We start from the raw sequence: 12,157 nt of genomic DNA, 5'->3' as shown, positions 1-12,157 counted from the left end.
CTTCTTCTTCAAAGGTCATTTCTAAAGTTTGTCACTTTTTATCAAAGTAAATCTTGCCACTGATACGTGGGTAGATAAAATCGAAAGATGATATTTTCTAGTACCCGAACAAAGATATTACGGAAGTTTGACATAGGACATAAGAATCTTAATTGATTGCTGAGTAAAGAAAAATGAAACAGTCCTAATTCATCTCCAGCGCATGTGTGTAAAGGTTTGTACTATTCCTACAGAACGTTAAACAAACATTTGATTTAGAAAGGGGTAATTTTTGTCCTTGCGTTGTAATGTAACATTTATTTAATCGAAGAAACGTATTGCAATTATTTGTAGTAGTAGTAGTATTAGCAGTAGTAGTAATAGTAGTAGTAGTAGTAGAAGTAGTAGTAGTAGGTGTAGTATCATTATTATAATTAAAATTATTACAATTTACAGTAACATTACCATCTGCATTTATCACTTTTCAACAGGTTCAAAAATTATCCATAAAAGCTCTTTATCTTGAGAGGAATGATCTATCAGCATCACGTGACCTAGCCAGGTTTCTCTGTCTTCAGCCTTGTCTCATCGACCTGACGATTGGGCTCAAGGATACGGCCTACGGGCCAACGCGTCTACACGATGAATTCTACCACGAACTTGCTCTTCTTGCTTCTTCCTCAAAGGTCATTTCTAAAGTTTGTCACTTTTTATCAAAGTAAATCTTGCCACTGATACATGGATAGATAAAATCGAAAGATGATATTTTCTAGTACCCGAACAAGAAATTACAGAAGTTTAACATAGGACATAAGAATCTAAATTGATTTCTGAGTCTTTGCGGTTTTATATCTCTTGGATATCTGTATTTATTATGATAATCATATTTTATATTATTCATTACTTCTTTCTAACTTGCCGAAAAGAATTGAGAAGTTGAAGATGATATGTACTGACGTAGACACGTATTCATTGTATATATTTACATGGGCCGATAAATTAATAATTATCTGTTTTCGAAAATCAAATATACGTATGCATACCAGTGATTATTTCAATTTTAACTCGTTCTTCATTATGACCCCCTGAAACTATTTGTTATGCTTAGCATTACAACAGAAATTAAAATTGGTATTCAATTTTGAGGTAAAAAACATCTTTGCCTAATGGATTCGAGAGGGGATGAATCACAGTAATAATAAACAGGTGACCAAGCCTGTCTATATATCCAATGGATTGGTGTGGTTTACAGTGAAGACAAATGAAACGTCCTAATTCTTCTCCAGCGAATGTTTATAAAGGTTTGTAGTATTCCTACAGAAAGTTAAACAAATTTTTGATATAAAAGGGGTAATGTTTGTCCTTGCCTTGTATTGTAACATTTACATAATTGAAGAAACGCAGTGCACTTATTTGTAGCAGTAATAGCTAGTAGTAGGAAAAGGAGTAGTATCATTATCATGATTAAAATTATTATTACTTACAGTAACGTTGCCATCTTCATTTACCACTTTTCAACAGGTTCAAAAGCTATCCATAGGAGTTTATTCTCTAGCGAGGAATGATCAATCAGCATCACGTGACCTAGCCAGGTTTCTCTGTCTTCAGCCTTGTCTCATCGACCTGACGACTGGGCTCAAGGATACGAATTACGGGCCAACGCGTCTACACGATGAATTCTACCACGAACTTGCTCTTCTTGCTTCTTTCTCAAAGGTCATTTTTAAAGTTTCTCACTTTTTATCAAAATAAGTCTAGCCAGTGATACGTACGTAGATCAAATCGAAAGATGATATTTGCTAGCACCTGAACAAGAAAGATCAGAAGTTCAACATAGGACATAAGAATCCAATGTATTTCTGAGTCTTTGCGGTCTTATATCTCTACATGTATTGATTATCCAATCCAATCCAAAAGATATTTGATATAGCGCCTTTTCCTTGCAGTTACAAAGCGCTCCACACATGCTCGACAATGATAATCATATCTTAAACTGTCCTATGTTAAACTTCTGATCTTTCTTGCTCGGGTACTAAAAACTATCATCTTTCGATTTAATATATCTACGAATTAATGGCAATATGTAGGCCTACTTTGATAATAAGTGAGAAACCTTGAAAATTACCTTTGAAGAAGAAGAGAATAAACTCCTATTAATAGAAATTAAAAGAATTGAGAAGTTGAAGATGATATGTAATGACGTAGACACGTATTCATTGTATATAATTTACATGGGCCGATAAATTAATAATTAACTTTTTTCGAAAACCAAATATACGTATGCATACCAGTGATTATGTTCATTTTAAATCGTTCTTATCCAATCAAATATGACCCCCTGAAACTATTTATTCGGCTTAGCATAACAACAGAAATTAAAATTGGTATTCAATTATGAGTTTAAAAATATCCTTGCCTGATAGGTGTGTGGGGGCGATAAATGAATGACGGTAACATTAAATAGGAAATCAAGCCTCTCTATATATTCAAAGGGGTTGTGGAATACAGTAAAGAAAAATTAAACACTCCTGATTCTTCTCCAGCGAATGTTTATAGCTTTCCTACAGAAGTTTAACAAAAATTTGATTTAGAAAGAGTAATTTCTTTCCTTGCCTTAATTGTGATGTAACATTTAAAACATTGACGAAACACATTGTCATTATTATATGTAAGTATTAGTAACTAATATTAATATCAGTAGTATTAGCAGCAGCAGCAGCAGCAGCAGCAGCAGTAGTAGTAGTAGTAGTAGTATTAGTAGTAGTTCTAGTACTAGTAGGATTTTTTGAAGGGGGGGGTTAAAATCGGACCAAAAATTTCGCAACGACTCAGCCAGCCGCTGAATAAGCGGGGGGGGGGGGGGGGGGGGGGGGGGGGGAGGTAAGAGGACATTTTTTTATATTTTTTTGTCCCGAAATTTGAAATTTTGACCCATTGACATTCCGTTCCGTTGGGGGGGGGGGTAAGGTCATCTATAAGGATTTTTTGTTTAAATTATTTTTTTATATAAAAAAAAAAATCAAAAGGGGGGGTTCAAAAAAAAAACATACACATCAAAAAAACTCAAGGGGGGTTTAACCCCCCCCCCCCTGCGTACGCGCCTGGGTTCACGTGCACTCATTGACCGACAGTGAGACATATAGACTATATACAGTATAAACAAAATTTAAAAAAAGTGAGAAGTGCAAGTAATTACATGTTTGGCTGCTTAGTTTACAGGGGTTGAAATCCAGCAGTAGGCTGCAAGCATGACTTTGTGACAGTAGGGATGGCAGCCTCCTGGAAAGTAGCTAGTGAGGGTGTGTTAACAGCTACATTTGTATTTCATTTTGTCATGGTACGTGAATAGAAAGAGTATTTAAATGTATCTACAGTAGCATATGGTATGTGAGTTTGAGGGGGTGGAATATATAGTCTGGGTATGAAAGAGGCTGGAGTAATGGCATGTGGGAGTGGAATATTGGGATAGACTTTGAAAGGCATGGTTGCTCGTGCAAAAAGACGGCGAGAGTGCAGTGCATGGATCCAAATTTAGCTGCAATGAAGCATGCTCTTCTGGTAGTCTCGATGGATGAAACGATTGGTGGCTTTCTGTACACTCTCAAGATCTCCAGTGCAGATGGTTGTGTGATGGTTCCAGACCTCAGCACCGTATTCCATCTGTGGTCGCACAACGGCTTGGTAGCTAGGCGATGTTCGTTATTTCTTCGGAGCAGGCCGGTGATAATAAAGTCCTCCTAAGAAATCCCAGTGTGCGATTGCATGGCTTTGTGGCAGATTTGCTGGCAGTGGAGGTTCCAACGTATATCATGTGCTATTTTTAAACCCAGATATTCGTATAGGCAGTTTTACGAGTTGTTATTATCTCTAATTTCTGAACAGATTGAAAAGCTCTGCATAGACTGCAACCTGGAGAAAAATGATCCAACGGCATCGCGTGCCTTAGCCAAGTTTCTATGTCGTCTGACTTTTCTCACCGACCTGACGATGAAGGACTCTAGTAAACTAAGGGTACATGATGATTTCTACCATGAGATTTCTCTTCTTGCTTCTTTCTCAAAGGTAAAGTAACAAATAAATGATTAATACGTGTTTTTTTATTTTTATAATTATGATTATGTATAATATTTTAGGCATCCCCTGATGCATTTCCTGGAGTCGGAAGAAAAGGCTTACGGGTTATAGGAATTTTACATTCCTTTTTTTCTTCCCCGCAACTTCGGGAGGTGCAGCAGGGGAAGCCAATTTTATTCTTTCATACTTTGTATTCTATGTGCCATTCTATTGTTCCTTGTATAGTATGTTTGAAATGCCAAATAAATAATAATAATAATAATAATAATAAACATTGTTTATTTCTCCCACGGTCCGTCAATAACAAAAAAGGTGTTGTCGGCGACCCGGGGAAGGGGGTTTGGGGCGGAAGAACGCCTTACACAGCTCATCAAGTAGGGTCTTCAAAGCCTTGATTTTAAGAAAACTTCCTAAAATAAAATCTGAAGATAATCTGAAGACTGTTACACTTTGTTTTCAATTAGACCGTCGCTCCTTAGATCAAGTTGCTTTAAAAATTGTCACATTGTTTCTCTCTGGTATTTAAAGGAAATGACGTCTGAACAGAATGGTAGAAAAGTTGTGAATAAAAGGTTACGATCTAAACAAGAATATTCCAGCAGCATCGCATGATGAATTTTTGTTATGATATTGTTAGTCTAGCTTCTACCTCAGAAATATGAAAACATTACTCTTGCGGCGATTATAATCTTTAAGAATTAATGTCAATGACAAGTTTCCCATTTGTTCGAATGACGCGCTCCAGATAAATGTAATGCATTATAACCACTGAAATCATTGAAAAACAAATTATACAAGAAAGAATAAATGAAGAAAAGTATAAAGAAGTTCCATATTTCAAGACAACTGCCGAAAGATAAAAGACCTTTAAAAACCAAATATATTACAACACCATGTCATCAGTCAGCAGACCTATTATTCACCTTTATGACTATAGCATCACCCCCACCCCATCTTTCTCTTTCTCTTTCTCTCTCTCTGTCATTTCCTCTCTCTATCTTTTTTTTTCTCTCTCTCTCTCTCTCGCCCTCTCTCTCTCTCTCTCTCTCGCCTTCTCTCTCTCTCTCTCTCTCTCTCTCCCGTAATACATCATTCCCTCTTTCCTGATAATGACAATGACTTTGCATTCTTATTTGTATAGCCTCGCGCCTGTTACAGTTGACACTTCTGGCGCTCCTTTTTTTTATCATGTCCATAATTGATTATTATTTTATAGACATTACTAATGTTGTATATCTCTTCAGCTCCAAATGTGACTATTGCGTTCTTTTTTTAATTCTTTTTATTATTACAGGGTCGTTTCTTCAAAGAAAATCTCCATCGGAATATGTGGTCAACCAAACTACAACAACTACAACTACAACAAAAACAACTACAACAACTCTGTGCAATTGGTCATTTGGAGACATCTGGTGTATCTGGTCGGAAGGACCGCATTCGTGTTCCCAAAATCTCCGGTAAAGGGGTATACTTTTCGCGCGACAAAGTCCGACCCGAGAATTGTATTTTAAAAAAGGGGGGTGTATTTGACTTTTCACCAGTAGATTTCTTTTAAAAGGGGGTGATTTTTTTTTCTCTCTCTCTCTTTGGACTCCTGAGAAATTTGAAAAGGGGGTCATAAAATATCTTGAGTATCATAGATAGGGGTACATTGAGGAAAAGCCAGCGAAAAGCCCGCGAAAGGGGGGGGGGGGTTCAGAAATGTTGGCAGTCCTGAGATAGGGGGTGCTTTTAAAGGGAGGGAACAAGCATACACGTACCCTAAATAACACTGAATGGGGATGGGGTGGGAACAGTGGCGTACGCAGGATTTTTTCAAGGGGAGGGTTTTCAAATCGGGCCCAAAATTTCGCAACGACTCAGCCAGCCGCTGAATAAGCGGGGGAGGGGGGGGGGGGGGGGGATAAGAGGACACTTTTTTTGTTGGGGGGGGGGGGTCTCGAAATTTGAAAAATTGACATTTTGTCCAGTTGGGGGGGGGGGGGGGTAAGGTCAGCTTCTTTAGGTCAGCCATGGGAATTTTTTTTTTTTTTTTTTTTTTTTTTAATTTAGGTCACCAATTTTTTAATTTTTTTATTATTATTATTATTTTTTTTTTTTTAATTTATTTTTAAAAAAAAATTTAAATTTAAAAAAAAAATCAAAAGGGGAGGGTTTTCCAAAATAACATACAAAAAACATACACATAAAAAAAACTCGAATGGGGGGGGGGGGGGGGTTTAACCCCAAAACCACCCCCCTGCGTACGCGCCTGGGTGGGAACAACCATTAAGCCCCTGGATAACCTCGCCATTTTATCTCACATCTGAAGGTGTGTATGAAAGCCAAGCCTTAGAAATGTGAATTCCACATTGCATTTTCACCTACAATGAGATTAAAAGCAGTACAACCGTACAACGGTATGTATAATGATAAAAATATTCTGTGCATTCACCCAAAAAGTAATAATTGTAATAGTTGAAACTTATTTCAGCGGTCCATCCACACGTCATATCTATATATAATTAAGAAATTTAAAATAATTCTTTCTGTATAAACAGCATAGTGTCAGACGAAGTGTCTAAATCTTTATATTTGTATTTTTGTTGTTAACACAGATTCATATGAAACTGACAACAGCGTACTTATAGAACCCGGGTAAGTAGCATTAATTATATACCTCATTTAAGAAATCCAGCCATCTGATTGGTCAAAATTGCATTCATAAACTTTAACTATTCCTGTAAAATTCCCGGTAAAATTCCAAACCCATGTATTAGTTCTAAATAATAGTTCTAAAATCCCAGTTACCATGGTTACCGGGAAAATAGTTCAGTCTTGCTGAAAAACCCATAGGTTCACATGTTAAAAACTGGTTTGAGCGATCGAGGATACCGTACTTGTGCGAAGAATTGGTCGGTAATTTCAAACCGAAGGCAAAAATGGCTGAATAAACTCTCCCAAGATTTCAACTTCTTGATGATGATCAAATGCAAGACTTGCTGACAGCAGGGACATGCTAGACAGAGCACCAAAAAGGGTACGTTAAATTGTCCATATTTTTTTCTTCAAAAGTCTAGGCCTAGATTCTAGTAAGTAGGTCTAGTACTAGTAGTGCTAAAATCCTTCCCGCGTAGAGATTGCACGGAATTTAGATTGCACACATTCCTATTCATTGGCATTGCGCACTGGCATTGCATTGCAAACTGATATTGCTCGTGATTCTGAAGGAGATACTCAATAAGTGAGGTGTCATATGGAAGCACAGGTTCTTCTCCGTATTCCCCACAGGGCTGGCCCACCCTCAAAATTGTAAAAATATCTTGTAGGACTAGAATCTAGATTTAGTCTACTCTCAAAGATACACTCATAAAAAACAACCGTGCAGATAAACTAGAGAAAGGCCAAGGTGGTGTCATAAGTTGACTCTTTTGTTTTCGGCGTACAAAAGTATTAACGACTGCTTTAATATTCGAGAAATATTTGTTTTTATACGCTCTCGGGAAGGTTATAATTGGGCTATTGCCATCGGCACGCCTCGGGAAATAGCACAATTCTAACCTTCCCTTGAGCGTATAAAAACGACTATTTCTCTCAAAGCAGTCATTAATACTATATTATGTTTGACACAATCATTGATATTTTAGTTTGTCTTTAAGTATATCCATTTTATCATGCATCTGTGGATTAGTTAATCTTTTAATGATATTATCTTATTATATTTTATTATCTCCCACTTCACTATTAAACGTCGTTTGGCAAGATATTAAGCTGGCTGTGCAACATTATTTCGACCGGGTGTAGTAACTGCATGGGTATTGGGCTTGCATGTTGTGCACTGATAGCCGTTGACAAAACAAAAGACAGATAGAAACGTGAAATCATGATTATGCTCTAAATAGGAATATCTTCATTATATCCTCTCATTATTACTATCATCGTTACCATCATTTTCATTATCATCATCGTCATTATTACTGTGGTTGCTTTTTTATAATTGATTACTGCTACTAATGATTCATTTTTTTTGCATTTCATTTAATCCTCGCTTGGCTACTGCCTCCCCTTTCCCCTACTCCATCCACCTCTCTTTCTCTATTTATGTATCTCTCTCTCTCTCTCTCTCTCACTTTCTTTCATTCTCTTCTGTCTCATACTCTCTCTCTCTCTCTCTCTCTCTCTATATATATATATATATTGCCTTTTCATACCCGGCCTTAACAAAAAATCAACACCGTCCTGTTTTGTACCTTGTAAGATTACTATCTCAAAAAGAACTTGTGTATGCATCCAAACTTAATAGTAGGAGCGGTTCTAGAAGAATATATAATTTGGGCGCTTTGGGGGAGGGAGGAACTTGTATTCATTTAATACATGTCTCGCGAAATTTGGGAGGCTTGAAGAATTTGGGGGTACTTGAGCCCACCCCACCCCACCCCCCCCCCCCCCCCCACCCTAAAAAAAAAAACCTCCCACAGCCACCGGTTCTTATACATATCATTATATTGAATTTTTGACACTAGAAATGAAGAAGCGAACACAGACCAAGGTGGGAGAGATGAGGATCAAAGCTCACCCCAAGGAAGAGGCGAAACAAGACGGACAGGGAGGCACCATGACATGAGTAAGCACTTGGCTGCCATATTTTTTTTATAAATTCTAAATTAATTCAACTTAAACTTTGGGGGGGGGGGGTTGGAATCAGTAAAGCATGTTTTTAATCATCATTCTGCATGTTTTAGAATTCAAAATTGGGTCCTACTGAACTTTTCATAATATAGACATTTGAAACGATAGAGTATTCTTATCCGGTTGTGTAGACTATTCTGACATTAAACACAATCTATGATGAATATATATTCAGGGCGCCCCAAAAGAAAAAAAATGAGATTTTGATTGGCAACCTCTTAAAAATTAATTCATCATCGTCAAAAAGGAATTAGGAAATATTATGATCACAGCACCTACGAAATTTCTATTGAGTACTATTAAGTACTTTTTAACATTTTTCAAATCACAATGTAGTTTCTTTTTTCTTTTTTTTAACACGGGATTGTGCAGATGAGCTTTCCTAGCTTTGAATCAGCAAAAGTAATGTAACTTTTCTGATATTCGTGTGTCAATCTCTCCTAAATTATAACTCTTTTTACCTTTGTGTAACTTTATCATTTAAAGTAGAGGTGTCGTGGTTGAGTGGATATGTCACCGGACTGTGGATCACAAAGTCCGCGGTTCAAGTCCCGCCACGGCACTAAAGTCCTTTGGCAAGACATTGGTCTACATTTGCCACTCTCCACCCAGGTGTTAAATGGGTACCCGGTAGGATGCGAAAGCTAATGTGGTTAGATGACAAGTGTGCGCTTGTAAACAAATGACGCCTGGCTGGAATGCTCCCCAGGGAGTGGAGAATTTGCATACATTGTGTGCGAGTAAGCCTGAATCTGATGACCGGGGTAATAATATATATCTGTAAGGCGCTTTGAGAGAGCCTGCGGTCCTGAAAAGTACATACAATGAATTATATCACCATGGTTACAGTACTTGTTAACAAACAGAGGAATCACCGTGGTTTTAACTTGAATGTTCTCTTTGTTTCTTTCTTTCTTACGCTCTCTATCTTTCAGATGAAGACACCATCCGGCTAGATTGAGTCTTGAATGTTCACCTCCACCAATTTAATACGAAGAATTCTATGCTCGGAAATAGAATAGAATAGAATGGACCTTACTTAAATGCATTTATCTTCATTTACCCTTGTACATTGCCTTCATCATTCCTCTTTTTAAACACTTAATAAAATCTACACAGCTTCATACTTTATTGATGATTATAAATGATAACTTAACCAACTTATATTAAGACGTACTTAGATTTTAAGAATGGCTTACCATTAGGCTTTTCAATAAGCCCCTCATTTTCACATGTCTCATAGAAATAGTCTTACCTTCAATAATGTTCAAACTGTCAAATTTGTTTAATTGCCAATAATGTAACTAAACCATTGTTTATAAATAATATTGTATCAAGATGTAATATTCTCCATTTGTCACATTGTTTTCTGTATACATTCGAGCATGTGAAATGAATATAATTATTCAAATTCAATTCAAATTTAAAATTCAGACCTATATAAACTATGCATTATCATTATCTGTCTTTCATTTTGCATCAGTGGAATATGTAGTTAATTTGGAAAACAGCTTGTGCAATATAAAACGTTTGTCTTGCCAAACCACTGAAAGCCTCAAAATTATTGTGCTATCCCTTGTGTACAATGTTTATGTTATATGAAATTCATATTTAAGCTATTTATTTTGTCCTGTGATTAGATTAAATGCCAACGGTTATTTTCATTGGTCATATGATGAACAGACCACGGACCGTTCTTTAATAGGAGCTGGCCTCCTCCAATATGTATGAATATTAATGTACATGTCTATATATATATATATATATATATATATATATATATATATATATATATATATATATATATATATGTTGTGCAGTAATATGAATGAATAAAGATGTAAATATATTCATGCAACCGAGTAAATATATGCATTTAGATGCCAATTCGAGCCATCATTGTATCTTTCGTTGGAGCCCTGATAAAGATCATTTCTTTCAGAGTCCAATATCGATTACCACATGTGTTTGGTACAAGGGATTTTCTTTCTCTAAGTATATGTAATTAACATCGGCGTTCATTTCCCTTATTCTAATGATATTTTGTGTCACTGTTTGTACTACTCTTTATCTTCATTTTCATCAGTATATTTTATTCTTTCTGGGGAGCTGACCCGATCATTATGTTACGGTTAAAAGACCTTATAGGTTTACTAGCTGTAATTAAATGGATTTTGATTATTTCACCTAATCTTATCGGTGGGGAATTATCAATAAATCTTGTACATGGAGATTGTTTGTTTTAAGAACTCTTTGTTCACTCGGTTTGTATTTCATTTAATGCATGAACATATTGATTATTCAGTTTTATAGTGAAGTGTACATCAAAGAGTCGTCCATCCACCTACAGTGTACATGTATGATCACAATTGCAAAGACTTCCGTTATTTATTATCATCAGTTATTTTGCTATACAAATAAAAGCGATTCAGAGGAAATTCTATTCTCTGCATTAAATCTAGGGTAAAGCAATTGCAATGGAAAATTATTTTGTTGTTGTTATTTGGACAAGCTGGGCAGTATATAGGCAACATTTTACTGAATGCAAAATCACATATCAAAGAAATAAATAAATACAGATAATGGCATATAAGGTTTTATGATGTCAGGTTAAAGACGGGGGGAGGAGAGAGAGAGAGGGGGGGGAGAGAGAAAGAGGGGGGGGGAGAGAGAGAGAAAGAAAGAGAGAGAGAGAGAGGGGGGGGGGTAGGGAGTGATTGGGGAGAAGGGGGCCCTACTGGCCCTTCATAATTATGGTGGCTTCAGTGGCCTTTCGCGGACCAAGCTGTTGGGAGGGCACTGACACATGGGGATGATCTCTCTCTCTCTCTCTCTTTCTCTCTCTCTCTCTCTCTCTCACTCTCACTCTCTCTCTCTTGTCTTTCTTTTCAACAACCCTCTTCTAATTTTACATCTTACAGCATCGATACAGCATCGAAGTAATGCTTGATAAACAAATTACCAAAAAGGAAACTCGATCAAAACGATCTTATTAGTTTTTGTTAAATATTTTATTTTTATCATTTTTATTTGATTTCACATAAAGTCATAATTCATTGTCTTTCTTTAGCACATTGCACATTAATTCATTCTTTTCAATGTTGCCAGCCCCAGCCAACTTTACTTTCTCCATTTCGATTATGTTCGGAAACAAAATGATGAGGAAATCTAATCGATTTCGTCATGGTTGCCATTTTGTATTCAGAACCGTCTGTATCACGTGATTCGCCAGCTCCCTTCCCGCCTTACATCCTCACTCTAAGATAACCTGCTTTCATCATCACAAACCAACACAATCCTACAAATACTCCAAAAGTTTGTAGTTTTCAAGACAGAGAAGGATTTAAAATTCTCTTTAGTCGGGAAAAACTTTAGGAGTGTTTCTGGGTGTCAGTAAGGACATGAAAGTCAGGTTGCTTGAGCTACGAGTGCTCGT

This window comes from Strongylocentrotus purpuratus, unplaced genomic scaffold (genome assembly GCF_000002235.5).
Source record: "Strongylocentrotus purpuratus isolate Spur 01 unplaced genomic scaffold, Spur_5.0 spur5_scaffold_14, whole genome shotgun sequence".
In the NCBI taxonomy this organism is placed as follows: Eukaryota; Metazoa; Echinodermata; class Echinoidea; order Camarodonta; family Strongylocentrotidae; genus Strongylocentrotus; species Strongylocentrotus purpuratus.
This window is presented reverse-complemented; position numbering follows the sequence as displayed.